Source organism: Pholcus phalangioides, unplaced genomic scaffold (assembly GCF_987345545.1).
Source record: "Pholcus phalangioides strain wild (caught in Gottingen) unplaced genomic scaffold, Ppha-v1.0 ptg000004l_1, whole genome shotgun sequence".
In the NCBI taxonomy this organism is placed as follows: domain Eukaryota; kingdom Metazoa; phylum Arthropoda; class Arachnida; order Araneae; family Pholcidae; genus Pholcus; species Pholcus phalangioides.
In genome coordinates, this window is record NW_028301597.1 from 3,045,582 (window position 1) to 3,062,865 (window position 17,284).

At 37.2% G+C, this 17,284-nt stretch overlaps 1 protein-coding gene and 1 non-coding gene across 2 annotated transcripts in view; both read right to left on the reverse strand.

Annotated features, from left to right (window-relative positions):
• LOC149086432 (uncharacterized) overlaps positions 1 to 17,284 on the reverse strand; it is a 50,307-nt gene that overhangs the window by 29,347 nt on the left and 3,676 nt on the right. The gene's annotated exons all lie outside the window — the stretch shown is intronic.
• Positions 10,091 to 10,392, reverse strand: LOC149086433 (signal recognition particle RNA). The gene has a single exon (XR_016192623.1).

The window sequence follows — 17,284 nt, forward strand, 5'->3', positions numbered from 1 at the left end:
TCAGCCGAAGCAAGCACTCATTTCAACTCCCCTCCCCCTTGTAATGTTGAAGTAGAAATTATAGGGTCAAATTTATGACCTTTTTGGTTGACTCTGGTCCGGAGCCCGAGGCAGCAGACCCGCCTGTTCTTTCCCGGTTACGGCACTGTATACGCATGATGTATATTTTACGGATTTCTTCTCATTTATTTGCTTTCATTTTAATTTTTAATTTTTGAAACAGACAGTACGTTAAACACCCCTCAGCGTCATTTACGAGAGATATCTCGCCTCATTGATACCCTATTATTTCAGCAATGACGAGCCAAAAAGCTTCATGAATACGGCTTCTCCTACGAACATACTTTCAATCTCTCCCCAAACATGTCACGGAGTCGGTTTTTGTTCGCATTTTGATTACAGAAGGAGAGAGACGCTGTTTGAAATATACTTTTTCCCCCTTCCCTTGGCTACAATCAGTGCAGTAATATGCTTACTGTTTAAATAATAGGAAAATATAGAGTATTTCCTCTTCCTCCATTTTGTATTTCTCTTTCTCAGTCGTGGAAGAGCATTATTACCAGTACAAAATCGGAGTGAGGCCTTCTTCTTGGAAAAAGGTATGGCATTTTACAGAGGGTTTGATTATTTCCGGTTGTAATACGGATCAATGAAATTTATAAAACTGTAGAAAGGGTTAAGTTTAAATAATATTGTAACACTAGACCGGAGGAACTTCACCTTTTGTGTCTCACGGACCCTTTGTGTCAATAAGATAAAAGACAGGGGTCCCCTCCCCTTCCCTGCCAATAAGATGAAGGCCACGTACATCTTCACTTAGCATAATAACGTAAAAGCAATAAGCTAATTGTTTTCTCACCAGAACTCATAGACCCCTCTGAAAACTCTCCAAGGACCCCCGTGGACCTCGAGGTTAAGAATCGCTGCACGACATCAAGTTTATATTACATTCATATTTAATTACTTTATACTTCTCGAAAAAAAAAATTATATACACGGTTGAAGTTTTGCAACGTTATATTTCTTACAATGTTACTTTGCAAAAGTCTTCCTTTAGAAATATTGTAGTTAAATTCCACCAAATTTGACAATTAAATACTAACAGAACATATGTCTCTACTAATTAAATAAAAAAATTAAATTATATATATTAGAAATATAGAAATTTTTCTATTTAACGCGTTCCAATCGTTGCCAGTTGTTCCAATCACAACAGCCAGTTGTGAACCAGTTAGTTTTTTTTAAAACTTTCAGTTACTAAATTTAGCTTATCTCAGGCCTAAAATATCATTTGAAAAGCAAATCAATGCGAAAAAAGTATTAGTCAAAGTGCTAATGACGTCATTTCACTTTTTTTCTTAGTCATTTTCATCAAGTTTCTTGGGACGTCACTATTACGAATACACGTTGCAATACTGTGTTCTTTTATGTTGGGTTCATGATTGTTCGGATGAATCTCCCTATATTATGCACAAAGTTATTACCATAACGTAACACGGGGTACTTGGCACCGTTTTTGAGAATTTATTAGGAAAAACTCATGCGGCATAACCAATATGTAAAATGATTTTTAAAAATGATGTTGATGATATTTATGAACAGGTCTGTTGCCATAAAAAGCCATCACAGTTTTTTAAATTGTTTTTTTTTTTTAATTTTTGCAAAGTAACCCCATAGGAGCGGGTTACTTTGCACTACCTAAAATGTTTCTACCAATGCTTTGGAGCACTACTACTAAACCACACATGCATCTCATCCATATTCCTCTGTGGAACCTCTAACGAATGGGTACATCTTACAATGTGCATGTACGTGAAGTGAAAGCTAACGTGAAGAGTTTGTTTCTGTGTAGTGTTTTGGAGCACGGTCAACCCCAACTTAAAATTTATTGAGTTACCTCATATGGATTTTGTTCGTCTTGAAGTTAAAAAAGTATCAAAATTCGCAAAAGTGCAACTCATCTCATTTGACATGTAAATAAAACAAAAATCAACTATATGAATGCAATTTTGCATTATTTTATTAAAAAACAAAAGAGACAAGCAATATTCATTTTGAACGTAATGGGATTGATACTGAGCTGAATTAATCCTAAAACGAAGTAAAAAAAAAATACTTTGTTGTTGATTTACACGACTTTTTGGGTGATGCAAAGTAGCCCAGTTTTGATCAGAACATTACCATCAAATTGCTATCAGGCATATAATGACAAATAATCAATGAATTATAACTTCATAAGTATAGTATAAGGGGTCATTCAAGTATTACGTCAGCATCGGGGGAAGGGGTTTCGGATTTGCTGACTTTTAATCACAAGGGGAGAGGGCGTTTGAAGGTTGCTTACGTCATCAACCACTCTTTTTTGAAGATATGAAATATTCTAAGCTGCTGACGGGGGATCAGTATTTAGCTGACGGGTGGGGGAGGGGGGTCAAAAATGTCTAAAAATCTGCTGACGTAATACTTGAATGGCCCCTAAAAGACAGGTAGTACACATAAATAAGCAGCATTTACTTTTTAATCGAGTCTTTTTTTTGGCAGCAAAATGCAACTTTTTCTGCTGACAAAGATTCCATGTGAAATCAACTAGCACAGTTATGTTTAGTAAAGCGATTTCCAAGCTCACAGAGCGGATGCATCAGAAACTCAAATACATGAGTTAACCGATAATGTCCCCTGTTGGGTGAAATGAAAAACCCTATGGGAAATTTCCATCAGAATTGCCGCTATTCAACGATGAATCTTTTTTTTTTCTGGATTGGTGTAAAGTAACCCAGGGGACTACGGTACTTTTCTTTTTTTACCAAAAAAATATATAAAACATTTACAACTTTTTTTTTGCATTTCACAGGAGATCAAAATCATTGATATTTTCGAGGCGAGTTCTGAAAAAATAAAATAAAATAAAATGAAATCAAGTAAAGGAAGGAGAAGAAAAATTTAGCTTTCAGATCACGATTTTCATAAAAAGAAAAAAAAAAAGACGCAAACGTTAAACTGAAAATTATTGGGTAGAAGGTCAAACAAAACAAAGGATAAAAGGAATTAAGGAAATCTCTCAAACGATAATTTAAAGCAAAGTCTAACAAGGAAAATAGATATGAGGAAAACTTTCAGACAATATATATTATATGTTATACCTATTTTTTTCATTCCAATATCCCATATAATATCGCATGTTTAGCCGAAAAAATGGAGCTGTTCAATTTAGTTGAATGGGGGAAAAATAAATTTCTGCAATCTCCGTGAGGGGAAAAAAATCAGTCTTCTTTTCTAAGCACGAAACACAAAAAAATTAAAATTGAATTTTAATTATGCTAATTTGAATTATATAGCATTGTAACCAGTTAGCAGACGGGAAAATATATACAGAATGTGTGTGTGTGTGTGTGGAAATATTTTATTTTTTTACACAAATGGTAATTTTTGTATCAACATTAACCAGAGCCCGGATTATATGCACTCAAAAATGCCAAAATATGCACTTGAAATGCCAGAATATGCACTTGAAATGCCAGAATATGCACTTGAAATGCCAGAATATGCACTTGAAATGCCAGAATATGCATTTAAAAATGCCAAAATATTCACTTAAAAATGCTAAAATATTCACTTAAAAATGCCAGAATGAGCACTTAAAAATCCCAAAAGATGCACTTAAAAATCCCAAAAGATGCACTAAAAATATACCTAAACAACTCAAATTAAGTTATGCACTGAAAAATCCCGAAGAAAAGTTAGAAATTTCCAATTATGTACCAAAAATGAGAAAATATGCATTAAAAAAATCAGCACGGGAAAAAAAGCAGATATGTTTTTAAAATGTATATTTTCTATTTCTTAGTACATATTCATTGAAAAAAATATCCCCGCATATGTATATACTGTATATGCAAATAACTTCTAAATATTTTTTATTTAGACATTTCCAGTTTTTTGTAGCTGGCCAGTTAATGAAATACCAGTAACAAAAATAATTTCGACACTATTCCTTACAATAAAACGGTTGATATTTAGAAAAACGTTGTAACAAATATCTCTATTAATTCACTAAATCTCACCTGAGGGAAAAAAGCCAATATTTTGAAAATATCATGAGCAATATTTATTTAAAAAATTATTAAAAAAATTATTGAACTTACATAAAAATCGCAAAAATATAGACTTATTCTAAAAATTCTTTTATTTTAAGCATTTATATATATTAATGAAAAAGAGCCAAAATATGCGAATGTATATGCATATAATCCGGGCTCTAGTTATCACTGTTTGTTTCATTCCCACAGCAATGATTTCCAATTTGCCCCTTGGCGAAACACAAAGATAAGAGATCCGAAAATTACCTTGTGAAAACCATTGACGTATAATGTGACGTCTCATGAGTTTGGGGCATGGATCTCAAGCATTTTTGTAGAAGTCACGAGGGCAAAGCCGTACGTACCTTCTCAGGGCACCGGGGCAGACATTTTCTTGGGGGCCTCTTAAAAGGGAGAAAAAATTATGGGAAATAAATGTACATTCATTGTGTGGCCCCTATTTGGCTCGGGGCCCCGTTGCAGTGAACCGGTCGTCCCAGCGTAGTTATGGCCCTGCATGAGGGCAATTTATTCTTAATGTTCCAGAGAAAATTTTTTCGTTCTTAGAGAACTCGTTTTACTCGGCCTGCGGCCCTTTTGTCATTAGCATACCCATTATGACGTCACTAAATGAGAATTTCAGATTTAAAATATGTCTAGTACGTAGTTTTCGAAAAATCTAAACAAAATACCCAATAATATACTGTATACTGTTTTCGTTTCGGAAAAAAGAAAATTCCTGACCTTTAGAAAATATCATATTTCCCAGCATATGTTCCTTCACTTTCTGAAACTCTTGGGCTTGGAAGTGTTTTATTACAATGGTGAAACATAATAAGACTTTAATTATAAGACGGTAGGCCGATTTTCAAAGGAAAAATAATGATAAAATACTTTTTTGAATGCTGATAAATATGTTGATCCCTGTCTACGAAACGAGAACTATATAAATAAAATCGATAATTTTCCCGACAATTAATTACCTTCAACTCACAATTCTTTCCCATATACTCTCTTTTGCAGTTTTTTACTTTAAAGTTCATTTTTTCGTACACACAGGGAAAGAATAGACGCTGGAAAGTTAATTAAGTCACGAAATGGCAAGCGGCACAAACAAAACGTTATTCGTTTTGCTCCGTTGAATCAAATTGTTCCTCTTAAATTGTTTATCGTGTTCGAAGTGTGTTTGTTATTATGTCGAAAGAAAAAGTTGTTTTGGTGCTTTTTTCTAGAATAATACAGCAGACGCCTCTTATTGAAATCACGAGTAATGTTTACATTCGGGTATTGTTATCACTAGCTAAGCCAAAAAAAAAAGTAATGTCATAACATGAGAGAAATTCGTTTATAATTATCAGTATATATTTTTTTTTGAAAGTAAGGTTGAGCGAGACTCATTTTTTCTCCACAAGTCATCGTTTTCCATCTTCAAGATTATGCTAGGATTTCAGAAAGCTTCCTTATCAACACAAATGTCCGTACTCAGTTCACGATGTCCTAATCTGGCCATAATAGCCGCTACGATCCATGTGCGTGTAGTGCTTCCTATTTCCTATAGTGAAGCCATGCGAAAGGTAAAAAAAGTTCGTTTTTTGAATTCATGGTCAATTTCTTTCAACTGACCGCATTCACAGTTCCTCTGCCGGAAGACTTTCACGAGGGAATCTATGGAACTCACCGAACATTATAAAAAGTATCGTATAATTCGTGATATGAAAAAAAATTATTTTATTTTTTTAATTTGGAATTTTTTACCCTGCGTTAATCACCCAATAGAAATTAAAGAGCACAACTTCCATATAAGTAGAGGGCTATCTAAATACTACCATAGACCCCCTTCCTGAGAAATCGATTTTTCTGAGATTCCTCACCAAGCTGAAAATACTTATCTACCAATTTGCGTACTTACTCTCAAAATCTGTAAACAGATCCAGTTATCATGAGGCCCTCGGGCCGTGTTGTGGTGGGCCCATACGTTAAGATGGCACTGAGTAAGCCAAGTACTACAGCAGTGGTCACCAAACTTTCAGACATTGCAAGGGCCAAATAAACACTTTCAGTGAAGTCCGCTTGCCCCAAACTCCCACAGTAGTATTTAGAATTCACTGGACTTGGATTCACTAAGACATAATGCTATGTACAGTGGTGAGTAAGCTAAAGGGCCCGGGTTGAACAGGGGTGGGAGCTAAATTATTGAAGACATATAAATTTTCATAAATACTGAAAAATCATTATTCTTTGATTAAAAATACATTTTCGTTATTTCCCTTAAAAGACATCGATTAACTATTTCTTATATTAAATCTGAAATAATTTCTTTCAGTTACCCTGGAATTTTAGGAATTATTTGGAATTTCTCTGAATGATTAAGAAATTATTTGGAAAAGCACAACTATGAAATTATTTTTCTCAATAAATTTGAAATGATTTCTCTCATTAATTCTTGAAATTATTGTGTATATACTTATTCATTGAGGTGTTTTTCCTCTAAAAGTAATGTTTTTCAATTCTTTTTCATAATGAAATATATAGAATTCCACTCAGCTTTAATGATGAATCTGGAAAGCATCTCATAAATACGGCAGCATAACCTCTCAGTGACCTGCAGGCTTTATCGAATGATTTTTTTTATTGAACCGTCTTTTTCACTGTTAAACAGATGTTTTTTTCTCGAAATGATCGATGAGCCACGGCAAAATGCTTTGCCAAAATATTCACTTAAAAATGCCAAAATATTCACTTAAAAATGCCAAAATATTCACTTAAAAATGCTAAAATATTCACTTAAAAATGCCAGAATGAGCACTTAAAAATCCCAAAAGATGCACTAAAAATATACCTAAACAACTCAAATTAAGTTATGCACTGAAAAATCCCGAAGAAAAGTTAGAAATTTCCAATTATGTACCAAAAATGAGAAAATATGCATTAAAAAAATCAGCATGGGGGAAAAAAAGCAGATATGCTTTTAAAATGTATATTTTCTATTTCTTAGTACATATTCATTGAAAAAAATATAGCCGCATATGTATATACACATGTGATACTGAATATTGGATTTGTAAAGTCGGGAGGGGGGGGACCAAAATTCCTCTAGTGCTTAGGGTCTTCAAACTTCTTAATCCTGACTGATTACATGCATTTTCAAGGTCGTAATAGCATTCTCGCCCAAGGCTGTTATTCAAATATTCAAATTCTAAATTTCCGCTGTTTGTCAGTGCTGGCAAATAATTGGATACTCATACGATTATTTACTCACTTCAATCAACAGGCGCCATCTGTCGAATAACAGATAAATTGAAGTTGTGAAATTTGTCAAGAAGAGAAATTTTGAAGCTAACGCGAAATACGTAATAGACTGAGGATAACAATTATTGGCAATTTGTTTGTGTTGATCTTTTGTTCCTGTCTGTGTGGTGGATAAAAAAAGATCCACCGGAAACACAAAAAAATCACAACACTTAAGAGCTTAAATGCAGGCTCTCCTCCTACAAGTTGTAGGCTGACAGGCAGTGCCGTCATAACGCATGGACCCACCTGGGCACGATCCGAGGGGCTCAGGAGAAGAGGGGGCCTCACAAAAATGAGATGTGGTTAAAATTTTCTAGAATTTACCATGTAGGGTCTCAGAAAAACCACGTGGCCCGGGGGCGTATGATGCGCTTAAGACGGCCCTGCTGACAGATAAATTGAAGTGGGCTGAATTATTTCTGGCTCGAGAATTCATATTTGCCCAGGGCTCTAGAATGTGACTTTAGGAACATCGGTGTCAAAGCCGGGGCTATTGTCACTGATAGTCTGTTTCTCGCAAGGACAAATGAGATTACGTGCTCAGGGCCCCACAAATTTTCAGGGCTTGAAATTTTCGTAAGGCACGGTCTACTCTTCCCTTCCACGCCTCTGCCTCACAGGGCATTATAGATATGGGGACTTCAAAAATTCATATTTGCCCGGAGCCTGAACTTAGGAGAAGCAGGCCCAGCCCACTGAATTTTGTATCATGCTGTTGAGTACACCCAGAAATGATTCAGAAAAAAAAAATCAGTGTCTCCTACTTAAAAAACTTAAGCCAAGCACACAATATGTATATGCCTAAAACACCTTCCGACGTACCCTGCTCGAGAATCAAACATTTATGTTTTCATAATTTTTCACAGTAATGCCAGGATTACACTATAAAAGTTCTTTTATAAAACTTGAAAATGCAACAAACACGCGTATCGGTTGCATTCGAGCGAATGTAATCAATCGGCTCATTGGTTGTGTTTTACAAGTTTTATTAATACGCCGAGAAAATCATGGACCCATTCAAAGTCTGTGGAGGGCCACATAAAATCCCGGCATAGGGCTTCTCAATTCATTGACAAGTGGGGGAATGCCAAATCAGGGCTTCATGGTTTTGGCATAATTTCTGCTTTGACCAGGCTACGCCTCATATCAAAGTCTTAACACAAATGAGGTTACCGGATGGATATGGTTCAGAAATTTCTTGGTGAATGATAGCCTCCATTGACATTGCATATCAATTCTGGCACCAATTCAGCTTCATTGTTTGGCCGGATGGCCCATCATGAAGCTTTTAAGAAGGCACTGCCGCGGCACACTGCTTGGGAATCACTGATCTTTATATGCAGGGCCGGACTTCGTCATTTAGCGGCCCGGTGGAAGAACAGTTTTGCGGTCCTTTTCAATATCACGAGAAAGAGAGAAAGATGTGAATAAGGTTAGATCCAGAGATTTACCCATTTTTATTATACACATACCGAAATTCATCTTGGAGGGCCCGGTAAGAGTATTGAAATTCGGATCAGTAAAAAAAAACAACCCTTTCCGAGGATGTTCCAGAAAAAAGCAGGTCCATCTTAACACATGGACATACTGTATAATGCAGGTCGATAAGGAGCCTGACGTTTATCAAACAAGGCAAAACAAAGTAATATCTAATACAGTAAAACCTCTCTCAACGGTTACCTCCTCAGATGCGGCCACCCCTCTTTCATGATCAAATAATAATTTTTCTTTGTGTAATAAAAGTATGTATTCCGAACCCTTGATTAACGGTCATCCCCTCTTTTACACGAATTTTTTTTTTTTTGTTCCACCGGTGTCCGCAAAAGAGAGATTTTACTGGACATAAGATTTTGAATCGGGTGACTGGCACTTTTATAGAGTAACGGGCCCAGAGAAGCTCTTTTACACGGGTGGGGCTATGGTGCTTTTAAGACCATGGGGCCCCTGCCTTAGGTATCGGTCTTATATTTTTAAAATACAAAGTATATATTTTTTATAAATATTTAAACTATAAAACTGAAAATTTTCTTGAAAATCAAAAAATAGAAGCCAGCTATAAATCTTAGCCTGTGGTGCTGTCAACAAAATCAAGGTACCGTTTAATAATTGGGGGCTAGGGATTCACTACCATATGTGTTTCTGTTAATGAGTTTACGTATCAATTGAATTTCAAGTTCTGACTTTTTAAAGCAGTTATCGTAAAATATTATACGAGTCACTGCAATCAAATCCAGTTTCACGGCATCTAATATTTTGTGGCCCGGTGTGATCGCACCCTTCGCATTCCCAATCTAACGCTTACATAGGCATGCCCTCCTCCCCCCCCCCCACACGGGTAGGGCTATAACCCTGGGTCCCAGGGATATTACCATAATTTTTTTCATGCGATGAATTCAATACAAAAGGGTCCGTGAAAAGTCTAGATTGGGAGCTCGATAAACAGGGCCGCAACTAGGGCGGAGCAGGCGAGGGGGGACAAATTTCATTCTGAAAACTCTCCTTCAACATACAAAGGGTCGTCAAAATGCACGCTTGCCCCGGGTGACCAAGCATCTAGTTGCGGCCCTGTCACCAAAGATTCTAACCTAGGGATCCTCCTGCAGGAGGTGGCGCTTAGTGGCCCCACAAAAATATGATGTAGCTGAAATTTTAAGCCTCACAATAAAAAAAATTACTACATAAAATAAAATTCTGCGAAAAATGGAATTGTCGAAAATGTGCTAAAAGAACTGGGTCCGACTATGTTGAATGGGCTAACCACTGCAATCTATTCACAGGCGCTATCCCACTACTGCACGATGCGGGAGCTTTTGCCTGCTACGTTTCCGCCCTGGGCCGGTTCGCTCCTCCTTAGGAATCGACCTGGTCGCAATGGGCTCCCCCGAAGCAACCATATCGACATCGGGCTTAGTGCGGACGCCCGATCGACATAGCACCACAGCGGTTAGAACTCCCAACCTCAAGCCGTCCGCCAGCTCAGGCTCCCAAAGTAGCTGGGTTACACGAACACGCCACGGTTCGCAGCCATTTATAACTACTCTTATGTGGTATATATGCAATACAGCACTAATTTAGTAGGTCAAATTTTAAGTTTCGATATTTTTTCGATGGTGAAGGAGTTATTTTTCGTCAATCGTGTCGATTTCGAGAATTCAAATGATTTTTATCAAAGTTTATCAGTTTATATTGAAGTTTCCGCATCATCACAAAATTTCTTAGGAATAGTGTTAAAAGTTCGGATATTCTGAGAAATCCAGTAAGCAGCGCCATCTGTGATATAACATTATGAACTCACTCTATATAAATATATTTCTTCCCAATTAAAAAAAAACTTCCTTGTAACAGTATTAAACCACATTCAACCGTAAATTATTGGAGGCTCCAATATACGGTCACGGTATTGGCTTTTTCACACCCATTCTTAAACTATTTCTTGCATTAATTCCGAATTTCCATCAGTAATTTTTTTTTATACCGTTAGCTCTGAATTTTCGTTGGTTCTGGAATTATTTCTATCATTGATTCTAAATTTTCCTCAATTATGGAATTTTTTTAAAAATAATTTCTGAAATTATTTCTTTCATAAATTCTGGATTTTCACCTCTAGTGCTGGAATTATTTCCTTCAATTACTTTTTTACTCATCAAGTCTGAAACTCCCATCAGTTTCGGGAAGCGCTTCTCTTAATTTAAAATAAATTTTAGTGCTGCTGAATTTTCATCAATTTTTTTTATGTATATATTAGATGGAGGAACAAAGTTCTCGCCAGAAATGATAGTTGGCGGCAGACGAGCTTCAGTAGTCGTGTTTACAGTCTAATTTGCATAATCGCGATTGTTTTGGAAACGTTAGAGTGTGTTACGCAAAAATGTGTTCGTTGTTTGCAACTTTTAGGTGTAATACGGGACGTGTAAAATTGTCTGTTGAAAAATCTAAAATTCGTTACATCATTTGGTTCTACTGGAAATCCAAACTTGGTGCTTCCATGGGTGCAACCGCGATATATTCCGTCTAATAGGAGTCCACTGTAAGTGCCGTAGGAAACAGTAGGATACACTATTTCTACTGTGGAAATTGCCCAGTGCGAGAGCAAAGAAAGGCCGCTAGACGCATACTAACTCGCAGTAAGGTCATATTGCCTGCCTGATGGGATCACCGTGGAATGAACTATGACTTCAGAAAATATATGTTTTTTGCTTCTTTTTTTTTCTACATTATATCCTTTCTTCCAAACAATAAATTTCTAGCAAGAACCTTGTTACCCTCCTAATATAATAAAATATATAATATATATATTGCGTGTATGTATATATAATTACTGCTATATAAAATTGGGGTAAAGGGGGATCCTAAACATTTTCGGTGCGCCGAAATTGTTCGTACTCACCTGGCTGTACTATTATTTTCTCGCCTGGCTCACCAGGGCCGCAACTGGATGCTGGTCACTCGGGGCAAGCGCCCATTTTGACGCCCGCTTGTAATGTTGAAGGGGAGGTTTCAGAATGAAAACTTGCGCCCCCTCGGGTCTAGCGCCCGGGGCACGAGACCCGCCTGCTCTCCCCTAGTTGCGTCCCTGGGGCCCACGTCTGGTAAGGGCATCACTACTTTTATAATGAAAAAAAACATCTTTTTAGTTGCGAAATATATTTTTATTTGCATATTTCTTTCGTGTTCAAACTGTGGAGGTGCCTTAAATAAATACGCATGTACAAGTACAGCAACGAAAATTTTCCCTCTTTTATATCATGGTAACTCCTACTAAATAAGACCACGAGTGCAACTTGTAAACATTCTGATAAGGAATTTCCAAAATATCGATGAATGCCTAGAAGTGTTGTTTGTAATAGCGTAGTGTGTTTCTCTATGTGGGGAAAATCGGCCCCTGGGAGGCGAGCGGTAGAAGCTTTGAATTTAGCATAAGATCCTATGGTTTTTCTTGAGTGGGGGGGGTTATGAGAAGGAAAATTTTTTGAAGAAGGGGGGGGGGGACCAGGATAAAACAAAAAGTTTGGGAAACCATGGTTTAGTGCAATGTTACTCATCCTATGGTCCGTGACGATGACACGTACTCCACAGACAGACTTGGTAATTGTCTAACTGACCGAAAAATTATGGAATTTTTGTTATGGACATAAGTAAAGTAATATTCTCATGGTTTAAAACAGAAAATCAGACCTTCGTTCTTAAGGTAATCATATCACAACTGGAAAAATACGTAATTGTAGGCAAAAAATGCAATTTACGACGAATTTGCTAATTATTACTGAAATCACTGAAGGAGGAAGTAGTAAAGAGAAGAAGAAGTAAAGCTGCTGAAAATTTCAGTTAAAAAGAATTTATTTCTCAATGGAATTTATTTCCTCATGACTTTCTTCCCCCCCTATGCATTTTTTCTTCTTAGTCGCAATTCGTGGAACTCGTACTTCTTCGCTCCGCTATGAACGCAGCTTTGGCCCAGCTTGCTTAATTTTGCTGACAAAGGGGTGGTAGTGGAGGGTCAGTGCTTTGCTAACATTTTCTGACGGGGTGGGGTCAAGAAAGGCCAAAATTCTGTTTACGTGTACTTTAAGGTTTTGTTTCTTTCTATGTGAATTTCGCTCACTTTTCTGTTGTTCCCAGTAATCATGAAAGAGGGCAAGGACAACAGTTGAATACTTTGTCAGCCGGTGCAAGTGTGCATTTGGGAGTCCCCTTATAATGCGGGAGGGGTAGTTAAAGAGTGAATTCGGTGCCCCTCCCCCTCTAGTCCAACGCTGAGCTGTAGACTCAGGGGCCGTTTAAGTATTACGTAAGCAAATTTTTAGCCATTTTTGCCCCCCCCCCTTGTCAGCAAAATTTCCTCATCAGCTCTGCCCCTCTGAATCCTAACTCATATTTTCATAAAGGGTGGTTGATGACGTAAGCATTATCCAAACCCCTCCCTCCCCCCTTGTCATCAAAAGTCAGCAAATCGGAAACCCTCCCCCCCCGCATCGATGATGACGTAATACTTGAACGGCCCCTCACCTGCATTCCTCCCCCTTGTTGAAAGAGGGAGGGGGGAGATATCCCTCAGTTACGAGCTCGAGCTAAAAAATGATACACGATTGCCGAAAGAAAATTTCTGCAAAATGATAAGGCTTCAGAGATACAAGACTGAATATAACTCATCCCATTGATGGACACCTAAGAATAGTACGTATAATGATAATAATCGTCCTTGACAGTGATCCGAAAGAGAACGAGGGTCTCGGTGGGGTGAAAAAAGCCGTAAAACCGCGCCTTCGTGTGGTTGTTCACCCCTATGGATTGGTTCAAAGAACCCCTCTACATGAAAATCATTATCTAAAGAATAAAAACAAGCATTATGAGAGTAACATTAACACGAGGAATGCAATTATATGCGAGATCGTCTCATTTACAGTCCTTGCAAATCTTCTATGTAAGGAATTGCAGATGCTGCTGTTGGATCAGACAAAAGATTGAGTTCGTTTGTAACCCAATGGTGATGTCCGGAACTTTTTGTTTTTTACGCCTCGTTAAAAAAAGAAAAAAACTATTTTAGGCCGCACTCACAATGCAAACGATAAATGAGCAAGCTTTAAAACCAAATTTTGAGTACAGCTCGCCCCTCCCTTTCCTCCGGTGCCGTCTTAACGTATATGCCCACCTGGGCACGGCCCTGGGGTCTCATTCTAAGGACCTCAAAAAATGAGATCTGATTGAAAATTTCGAGAACAAAAATGTAAATTTGTAGGTACCAAACATTTTTAGCCCAAAAGGATCTCAAAAGACTCACTTGGCCCAGGGGCCCATGATGCTCTTAAGAAGGTCCTGCCTTCCTCCTCAGTGAAAAATGTGTATTAGAAAAATATTTTTGTTAGGGTTTGAATGCATGTTGGGTAGCATTAATACAGTAAAACTCTGTTAAAACGACCACTCTGCCTCAACGTCAATAATTAGCGTTCCAGACATGAAGCTCCTCATTTCCAGCTAAGGGTCATTTATAAGTAACAATTGGCAAAATTGCCTATGATTGGCAACATTTTTGACAAAAATTAGTGGTGTCCTGTATTTACGATCTTAATTTCACATATTTTTCTCGATAAAATATGGTCACCAAGTGAAATAACTTAATTTTTGTATTGGATTGCATTTAAAATGTCTTGGAAAATCTCAACTTTGGTCGTAACGACACTTCAGTTTCAACGACAAAATTTCTTAGAATCTTCAATGATGTTATAACCGAGTTTGAGACTGTACGTGTTTTGTTTTGGTTCTGAGTTGTACAAACCGGGCGCAACCTATTAAGATGACTTAACATAGTCTAAAGCACCACAATAAAAATGTACATAATATCTATCTCCGACAATCGTGTCCGGAAAATTCACCGCTGGGAAAATTCGCCGCTGGGAAAATTCGCCGCCAGGAAAATTCACCGAATGGGAAATTTACGGACATAAGTTCGACATGAGTGAATGAACGAGTGAATGAATGATCCGAGTGGGCAAAGAACGAGTGAAGGAATGAATGAGCAAAACTGGCCTGTCACTAGAACTAGCTCACTCACTTACCAGGTCACTCAGTCAATCATATGTAGCTCATTCTATTACTCATTCGGGTCGCTTCCTCTGTCACTCACTAGGATGCTCATTATATCACTCACTCACTAGGTCACTTACTTACTCACCAGGTCAATCATTCACAATGTCGCTTACTATGCCACTCGATCAATCTTTCAGTAGGCCGGTCACTCCCTCGATCTATAGGTCGCTCATTTACTCCCTATGTCACTCACTTACTCACAAGATCGCTCACTTTGTCATTCACTCACTGCGTCACTCATTCTATCATCAACTTGCTAGGTCACTCATTCTATCATATACCCACTGGGTTGCTTATTCTATCATCAAATCACTTGGTTGCTCACCTGTTGTAGCCCTGTCTAGGTCGCTCATTCTATCACTAACTCACTATGTCAGTCACTTTGTCACACGCACTCAATCACTAGGTCTTTCACTTACTGACTAGATCGCTCACTCTATCACACACTCAATCACCATTTCACGCACTTATTCACTAGATCACTCATTCTGTCGCTCACTGACCATCTCTAAGTCACTCACTCACTCACCAACTACTGTATCATTTACTGACTCACTCATTCTTCGTTCACTTACTGACTAGTGTCGAACTGTTCGTCGGTGAATTTTCCTAGCGGGAATCGCTGTAGGTGAATTCCGTGTTCCGTAAACCCCGAAAATAGCCTTAGGCCACTCTTAATTCGTTTCAACAATCCTAGCTAGCACATTGTGAAAAAATTAAATAAGAATATAATGACAATAAATATATAAATATAAAAATATGATGACAATGACAATGTAAATAATTTTCGGGTAAACTACTTGGGAGGTTATTTTAGTCCTAATTGAAGATAAATGTTTTCTCAAACAATTTAACCTGAAAACTATAATTGGTGATTCCAGTGGGTAGTAATAACCCATCAAACTCCTTCATAATTACTCTGCCGGTTCATATAACAGTAGTGCGCTTTGCCACATAACGGTTTATATGCATTAAGTGGGTGAATAATTAGGTTCACACCTAATGCCCTGAAGGGCTATTTTTTTTAAAGAAAAGAAAGCAAAAATAATCACACGTGCCCAACTAGGACTTGTGGATAGAGAAATTCGTGAAATACAGTTATATATTGCGATTAAATGCATGTACAACTTCATATTTACGTTAATCAATTTCATACATTACGCTACTTTTATAAGTAACAAGAAAATTTAGAAATGAGATTTTAATCACACACCGTGCAGTTTATAGAATTCTGATTTGCATACATCTAGTTATTTACTTTTATGCCGTGCCCTCCGTCGACAAAAAATTGAACTTTTTTTCTCTGTACCGTGTTCCCCTTTCGTGAGAATAACTTTTTTGCAAACCGCATTCAGACATACCGATTACATGATATATTAAACGATATTTTTCTAAATCGTATGTATATTTTCATAAAAAATTTCAATATTAAGAATATTTTCATAAAAATCCAAAGAGGATCATGAAATACAGGGTGATTATAATTAAAGTTCCCGTACTCTGAGTAGTTTGTCCCAAAAATTTCTTATCCGTATACAGCCAAAATTTAAGGATATCTTGATGAGACCACGGGAGAGAGATTTACGAAATAAAAAAAAGTTCAATTTTCGACCACCAGATGAAAAAGTGGAGCTATTTTACTGAACTTTCTTTTTCCGTACCAAGTTTCAACGGAATACGTCCTCCAGAACGGGCGCTACATAGGTCTGAGTAGTGTCAGTGTACTGGGACTACTCAGACCTATACAGCACTCGTCACGGCAAATGTATTCCATTGAAACTTGGTATATACGATATATGGACCGAGGGAAAATTATAAAATGCAATAAAAAAGCGCCACTGGTGGTCGAAAATTGAACTATATTTTTTCATATACCTCTCTCCCATGGTCTCATCAAGATATCCTAAAAATTTAGCTACATTCGGATAAGAAGTTTTTTGAGAAAAACTACTCCGAATATGGGAACTTTAATTATGATCACCCTGTATGTTACAAAATGTGCGGCAATGGTTATTTATAATAACCTAACGTTCTTTTTCTCGTTTATGAATGAGGAAAAAAACGTGTTTGTTAATAAATAATAAATGGCAAATGATACCCTTCTAAACTTTTCAAATTCTTTGACGTGACCGTGCCAAGGCAGTCGATGAAATGATGATGAAATATACCTGCACTTGCCCCCTCATTAGAGTCGATAGTTCGTGCGGGAAAAGAAGGTCGATAATGCATGTGGAGTGGACATAACCTGAGAATTTCAAGGCCGCCACAAATATATATTCAAATAAAAGCTCATTCAAAAACTCTATCCTTTAAATATTTCACTCTTATTTCTT